This window comes from Lethenteron reissneri, chromosome 23, assembly GCF_015708825.2.
Source record: "Lethenteron reissneri isolate LAM-NWPU_2019-01 chromosome 23, ASM1570882v1, whole genome shotgun sequence".
Lineage (NCBI taxonomy): Eukaryota > Metazoa > Chordata > Hyperoartia > Petromyzontiformes > Petromyzontidae > Lethenteron > Lethenteron reissneri.
The window spans coordinates 21,311,561-21,320,008 of NC_083801.1; the positions used below are offsets into that span (position 1 = coordinate 21,311,561).

Here is an 8,448-nt window from a genome sequence, read left to right on the forward strand (position 1 = left end):
TCAGTCGGCAACCTGCGGCGTCTCTTGGAGGACTGCCTTCGTGACCCCGTTACTCATCAAGGGACCACTCCCGTCTCGTATCCACCACCACCACCACCACACAGTGCATTGCGGCTCTTAGGAAATATTGAGGTTGTTTTTAAGACCAAATTCGATAAATGGCTGTTGGTATTTTGGTTGGCCGACTCCTGGTGTCGTCTGCGCGTGCTGTTTCTCGCCGATGAGCACCAAGAGGATGAAACCAGCCCATGCATCGTTATTGATATCCCGTTCATAATCGACGATGCATCGGGCTTCCACACAAACTTCCTCCCCCTGGAAGTCTTTTCACTCTTACCAACGTATTACCTCTTTCTGTTCAAATTCGCGTTTAAATTTTAGTTTCTCCTGGATAAATACGTTAATTCTAGATTAGAAGTTTTCGTGACTGCAAGGATCCATACATACTCTTTGGTTCTTTCGGTAAAGTCACGTAGGTGAAAAAAAATAAAAATAGATGAAAATAACTAAATGAATTTAGTAAATTTATATTTTATTTATATATTTATTTCTTTTATGATTAAATTGACTTAAATTTGATTTAAAGCTTTCGCGACTGCAGGGATTCATATTCTTGGTTCTTTCTGTAAAGTCACGTAGAAGGGAAACAATAAAATAATAAAAATATAAAACAATTATTTACTTCTACGTAACTTTACCGAAAGAAACAAGAATATAAATTAACTTAGTTATTTTTATTTCTAATTTTATTATTTATTATTATTTTTATTTTCACCTACGTGACTTTACCGAAAGAACCAAATACGTTATTGTGAAGGCTTCCACTGCGGAGGAGATGGAGCAATACATTCACCTCGTCCACAGTATATGCTGGGTGGATTATTACATTGCAGGATCGCGAGAGATGGCCTCGGCTTGCAAAGGTTTCCATCAACAGTGGATTGACCATGGCTGATGATCATGAAGGCAGGCAAAGCTTACGTGGTAGCATTTGTCTCCCAACTGCTGACGCGACCAAACGTGGCATGCATTCACTTTTGGCTGAGTCGACCTAGAGGGAAGACAATGCCCATGTTGAGATGCCACTTGCCTGATGACGTACAACGTGACCAGGAATCGACCCCCAATATGCCAACCACACCCGGCCGCCATTGTCTCCCCAGTGCTGATATTTTCACACCGAATCAGGTACTCAATTAAGGCTGAGTCGACCTACGGGCGAGATGTGAACTACCTCGCCTGGTATACAGGAGGTCGTGGGTTCGATCCCGACCCTGACGCCTGCTGCTGTATATTTCGCAGTGTGCGCTGTCTCTCTCACCCCGTGGCCGCGCGGATTTCCCCCCCCCCTCTCCACACTTAGAGAAGCACACAGTCCGGTGAGAGTATTTGGCTGCTATACATTTCCATGCGATAAAGATAAGCCACTTACTTCGTTAATCTATCGTTTGTGATGGCCAACAACAACAACAAACAATGCTACATAGCTCAGTGGGCCTTACCTGTTAAAAATAATTATAAAAACATGTGTTTGTATCTTCTTGGTGATTTCGGTAAAACAATTCTCACGACGTTTCGGCCACAACGCAAGCAGCCGTCCTCAGGTGAAAACCAGGTCCGTCGAGGCGACAGAGTCTGAATGAAACAGCACACGAGCTTGGAGCATATATATAAGCTGAGCGCATTGACAAAGGAATTTGCATATCAACAGGAATTTAGCATATTTATGGGAAATGCAGGAATGTAATTAGTACTGCATATGCATGTGCATTATGCAGGATTAACAGCATCAAAGGGAGCTGCAGTTACTGCTGCTGCAGCAGTTGCTGCTGCTGCTGCAGTTTCTGCTGCTGCTGCAGTTGCTGCTGCTGCTGCAGTTGCTGCTGCTGCTGCACTTGCTGCTGCTGCTGCACTTGCTGCTGCTGCTGCACTTGCTGCTGCTGCTGCACTTGCTGCTGCTGCTGCACTTGCTGCTGCTGCTGCAGTTGCTGCCTTATCCATTTTAATATAACACTATGTATTATTCTACCCACCCTAATGTGTATCATACTGCTATATGTTTACTGTACAATTACGACACCATACATTACTCTGCACACTGCACCATGCCAGTGAGTGGAACGCGGTCTGAAAGTCACCGTTAACGTGAACACAATCAGTTAAGATCCGAAATGGTTTATTACGTCCTTCCAATGATTGCTAAGCCAGAATCCATCTTCTCGGTTGAAATTGTCTCTGTGTTTGTATATGTGGATCGCCTCATGAACGAATCTCTCATGATAGCCAGATGGCTTGCAGAGAACCTCTGTCTTGGAGAAGTCAATGTCATGTGAGCCCACTGAATTGTAACAGTGATCTGCCACGGCTGAGGTGTTTGTCCTACCGTGTTTCAGGTCTGCCTTATGTTCACGGATGCGGTCCGAGACATGTCGTTTGGTTTCTCCAATGTAACTGCTACCACAGAGGCAACTTAGTTTGTAGACGCCAGGGTACTGTATGTCTGGAACCACATCTTTTACAGACGGGACCAGATCACGGATTTTATGTACTGTGTTGAATCGGACCTGGATCTTGTGTTTAATCAGGATTTTGGAGATCTTTTTTGTGACCCCAGCAATGTAGGGTAAGGTGATGGTCTTGAAAGGCTCCTCAACAGGATCCTTCTTGATGGTTGGAGTGATGGCTTTGCGGATTGTGTAGTCGGAGTAACCATTAGCCTTAAGAGCTTGGCGTACGTGTTTGAGTTCACTGGAAATGTGTGCATGGTCGGAGATGCATTGGGCTCTATGATATAGAGTCTTGATGAGGGAATTCTTCTGGGATGGATGGTGGTGGGAATCCGGTTTTAGATAAGCATCCGTGTGGGTGGCTTTCCTGTAGACAGAGTGGCTCATTGAACCATCAGGTCTCCTTTTGATTAGGACATCCAAAAAGGGTAGCTTGCCATCATTTTCGACTTCCATGGTGAATCTGATGGCTGGGTGTATGGAATTGATGTGGTCGAGAAATTGGTCTAGAGCAGGCCGGCCATGTGGCCAGATGACAAAAGTGTCGTCTACGTACCTCTTCCATAAGGTCGGGCGTAGAGTGGCAGTCTGGATGGCGTCCGTCTCAAATTTCTCCATGAAGATGTTGGCTACAACCGGAGATAGGGGGGAGCCCATTGGGGTGCCCTCAATTTGCTTGTAGAAGGTTCCATTCCAGGTGAAGTATGTATTGGTTAAGCAGTGTCTCACCAGGGGGGGTACCCCAGCATTCAGTCCTTGATGAACCAAGTCTTCAATGATTGCGATGGTGTCAGGCACAGGCACCTTGGTGAACAAGAAACCACATCAAAACTGACAAGCAGGTCGTCTGGGGACAGGGCAATCCCCTTGATTGTCGATACCAGGTCAGTAGAGTTTAGTACTGCAGAGGTGGTTTTTCCAGTGAAAGGCCGTAGGATTTCGGACAAAAAACGAGCCAGTTTGTAAGTGGGGGAGTTGATAGTAGAGACAATGGGACGAAGAGGTGTATCTTCTTTATGTATCTTTGGCAAGCCGTACAATCTTGGTGGCCTGGCTGCAGAAGGTTTCAACGAGAACTGTTTGGTCTGATCAATTAATGCGGTTGAAGCAGAAATGATGTTGTTGGTTTTGGAGACGAGGCTGTTGGTGGGGTCTCTTGTATAGCTGCCATCGTTGAGTAGTTCTTGAATTTTGTTGTTGTATTCTATTTTGAACCAAGAAGATGAATCCCTGCAGTCACGAAAGCTTTAAATCGAAAGATTTCGGTAAAGTCACGTAGAAGGGAAATAATAAAATAATAAATAAATATCCTTTTATTATGTTATTTTATTGTTTTATTTTTTTATTTTTTCCCTTCTACGTGACTTTACCGAAAGAACCAAGAAGATGAATCCCGACAGTCACGAAAGCTTTAAATCGAAAAATGTGTTTGTAATTTATAGAATTTTTGTTTTACCGCACACGCGCACACGCGCACACTCACACGTGCGTCCGCGTGTCGCGAGGCGGCGCTGCACGAACCGGGGGATGGCATCTTCCACGTCTCGAGACTCCTTCAAAGGGGGTCAAGCCGCCACGCTTGGGGGATGTTTGGCCGATCCCGTGACAACCATGCACTGCCGTGGTGGGGTCGGAGGGAGGAGGAGGAAGAAAGATGTTCAGGAGGGAGAAAAAAAATATTCCACTGGACATCTGTGAACACGACTGGGCGTCTGTGAGAAAGAGCTTCATAGCTCTTCGGATTCCTCCGGGATAAATACAAATCCTGATCCGCACAGACGGACGCGTTCCCCCTCAACCCACTTGCTGTACTGCCATCACCTCGTAGCCCAGTGGCTCTCTTTAAAAGTTGCCACAAATCTCAACGTGATCCGCCACAACCCTTCCCTTCGCAGCGCTGGATCGCTTCTGTGCACCAAGGCATCATCACGCAGCCAGCAGTGGGTCGATAAAGGGATGTAAACTGCAATTGTTACAATTCAAGCCACGTGATTAAATATAAAGCGATTCTTTAATTCTTACATTTTGCGGAAAAATATCACAGCAACCATTGATGCACAAGTTTCACGTAACGTCGATTAACACAACGCACTCGACGCATTCGTCAATAACACTGTGGCCTTAAAATAAAATGTATAATAGGCGACGTTTTAGCCAAACGGCCCTCCTTCACAGTACACAATGATAGTACACTGCGCGCAACGTCACCCATTTTATATATGTCTAAGGTCAAAGCGTTAATGACGATTGTGTTGATTTTGTGTTCGCTGTTAATTGTGTAACACAACAAAAGCTGTCGCGGCAGCGTCACCAAATAATTAGTTTCATTATTATCATCAATAACAAAATGATAATTAATACAAAATTGCCAGGGGGCACCCGGATTTGAACCGGGGACCTCTTGATCTGCAGTCAAATGCTCTACCACTGAGCTATACCCCCTTCCTGGCGCAGAGCGGCTCCACGTGCCCTGTTACCGCCGCGACGCAGACGCAGCAGCAGCAGAAGACGCCTCCACGTAGTCCTCTCCCCTCCGGGGCGTGACATCGCCTCGCGTTTCCTTCCTTTGTACGGTCGCCTTCGACTGGCGCGTTGCGGCTTCGTCTCGTGTGTAGGATCTCGCGAGGATCACTCACGTGCCTCTCGCATCGCTTATCTCGTATGTTCCGTCTCGTTATCTCCAATCCATGCTACGATTAAACACAATCTATGCCTCGAGTTTTCATAGCTGTCAACCCCTTATCAGTGCCCCTACCTTATTACAGACCAATTCAGACCTTATTGGTTCCCCCGTGCCCCCCTAGTAAATCTCAACGTTCATCCTACAAAGTCCCATCACAATGGAGAAACACAAACAAATTGACACAAACAGATATGTGACCGTATCGAAACGGCTGTGCACCGTATGGACTTGAAAACTCAATTCCCCTGTACAAGAATACGGGGGTTAAACCGTATGGGTTGACAGCTACGAGTGTGGCTGGGCTCCTGTCCAGCCCAAAAAAAACTCGTCGTGTTGTTGTTCGTGGGGATACTGCAAGTCGCTGCTACCGAAGCGAGATTGGTGACTGGCTCCATGGGATTGTCCGTGTAACAAACAAACATTGAGCGGAATAAGTTTGGAAGACGTTCAGTGATAATACTAATCATTATAGATAGTGGCACCGATCACGTGGGAGCAAAAAATACAGAAGAGTGAACCGCGGTCCATTTAAAGTCGCTCTTGTTTATTGGTGCTCCTATTAATGCGCTCTAAATAATTAGCCAGAAGAGACTTAAAATCCACCATGTCGTTGCTCTGTGGCGGCTCCTGCCAGTCCGGAATTGCGAACATCATCATCAACATCATCATCATCAACATCATCAACATCATCATCATCAACATCATCATAATCATCATCAACATCATCATAAACATCATCATCAACAACGTCATCATCATCAACATCATCATAATCAACATCATCAACATCATCAACATCATCATCAACATGATAATCAACATCATCATCATCAACATCATCAACATAATCAACATCATCATCAACATGATAATCATCATCATCAACATCATCATCAGCATCATCATCAACATTATTATCAACATCATCAACAACATCATCATCGTCCTGCAGCAGTGTTCGATCCACACCAGGGGCCGGCAACCTTCCAAAGAAGAAGAAGAAGAACCCTTAATTATGTTTTTGTCTTTGACCAAAATAAGTTCGCGAGCCGCATCACACACGCAGGGCTACTTGTACACAAACACAGCAGCAGGTACACAGCAGGTGACAACAACACATCCTGACTTAAATAAACAAATTAAAGTGATGGCATTAAACCGTTTAACTTTGCGCAAGAGCGCAGAAGAGTGGTCACCACATCTACGCCTCTGTATAAGGAACAAAACGGTAAGACTTGTCCACAAATCTGGCTGTAGCCTGATTAAGCTAGTTGTAATTACTGGCGAAACGTCGTACTCAGATTGTAAATGTTGTGGCTTGACTCTCCAACACACCGGCGTGCTGTACTAGTGACGAATTGGCCACGTTCTGTTTACGTGACAACCCTTACTAGTTGGCTGTGTCAGGTGGTGGCGGGTTTTAACGACACATTTATATATGTACGCGATCTAACCCAAAACAACCCTTTATAATGGAGAATAAAACCGTGTCTATTTCGTTTATTCACACCCCCCTACGCTATTCTTTAACAATACAGTTTGACAGTTGTCAATTTTGTTGTCACCAAGACATTCCACGGCGACCCATTCCCTGCCACATTTAAGCAAACGCTTATTATCTTTGTGTTAAATTGCGTTTAAGATGTATGTATTTGTTTGGTTTGTTTGTTTAAAAACGGCTGCCCGCAGCCAAAGAGTCACCACCGCAATCGGCTTCGGAGGCGCAGGTAGCCCCTTGGTCCACTCCGATTCCCCGAGGAGACACCGCGAGGTCCCAACCTCGCTCGTCTGGCTTCCGACCCACAAGCCACTCTCGCCTGGTCCGCTAAACTTCGTGCGCGCCGCGTTATGAACGGCGGCGCTGTCGATGGACGACGGCGCGACGTATCGTGACGTTTAAAGTCGTGGAAACGGGTGAACAATTCGCGTCGTTGCGCACAATGTGAAACAACAACACAAATTAAATAATAGAATACGACGTTTCGATTGCAACACGAGCAATCGTCATCAGCCAAGAATGAATGAGAAAACAAAGCTAGTAAACTTAGAGATATAATGCGATACAACACAGAGAGTCGGCTAACACAACAGTCAACACTCTACCTGTTTGATTACGTTCTTGCAAAGATTGCTAAATTTGTGAGAGGTTATATCCCAATTAGCTAAGTAACTGCCAGCGAAGGAAACGAAATTTAAACGTTCGCTCTGCCAGACGTAATTCGGCTCGCTGGTTACTCTGGGTGGCTGCACTGTGTACGATCAGTGAGCTGAGCAAGGTCGTTTATCTCGCTCTAAGTTTCTATATTGATTCACATTTCGTCGTTATTTTATATCGACAGATTCATACGTGATTATTCACCAATGGCTCTCACGTATCATGTCATTTTACGCGTAAGTCACCCCACGTATCCCCTGGAACATTGCCACGTTGCCCCCGGTTGAGAACCACTTGTGTAAGAAATGCATGTGCGGTGTTTTGTGCATTTTTGTTGTATGTGTGTGATGTAGAGCGACAGGCAGGTGCAACTGCGAATTGTTCCCCGCAAATGAACGTCAAATAATGCTACACCGGACGAACTGGATTCCGCGTTAACGACTTTCACCTGCACCCGTATGCGTGTCTGTATGTGTCCTGGATATAGCGGTCACCGCGCTGCGTTACGCGTGTATATGTTGAACTTCTTTCGTGCCGTACGTAACCAACGGCGCTCTTTTTCAGAAGCGACCTGGTCACACGTGATCGCTCAACAAAGTGGCTCAGCGTGTGGACATGTACAGAAGCCGATTGCTCGAACGGCAATGTTTCTGAATGTGAATGACCCGGGGAACAACGCACGCGACCACGGGGAGAACACGCAGACTCCAAATATACAGCAGGAGGCGTCATGATCGGGATCAAACCCACGACCTCCTTAATAACAGGCGAGGGAGATAGCATCTCGCAGCCCCCCCCCCCCCCCCCCGGACAATCGGTCACATACTGCACCCCTTTCCTCATGAGAGAGCCATTCCCGGTGGCATCACAAAGACAAAGATCCCCCGAATGAGCCTTAACAGACTGTTGGGGCAAGTGCTGTTTGAGAGCACCTATGAAGGCCGCAACGGTACACGAGGGGGTGGGTGGCCAGCACCACGCCCGACCGCCTTTGTCTCCCCAGTGGCGATGTTTACACACCGCACCGAGTCACAACCACTCACTGTGCCACACCCGAAGCCGTTGAATGGATCGCTAACCTCGACATCAAACTATGGCTGCTT

At 46.2% G+C, this 8,448-nt stretch overlaps 1 non-coding gene across 1 annotated transcript; it reads right to left on the reverse strand.

The window, feature by feature from the left end:
* Window positions 1-4,877: 4,877 nt before the first annotated feature.
* TRNAC-GCA (transfer RNA cysteine (anticodon GCA)) lies at window positions 4,878-4,949 on the reverse strand. The gene has a single exon. It is a non-coding gene; the product is annotated as a tRNA-Cys (tRNA).
* Window positions 4,950-8,448: the final 3,499 nt, after the last annotated feature.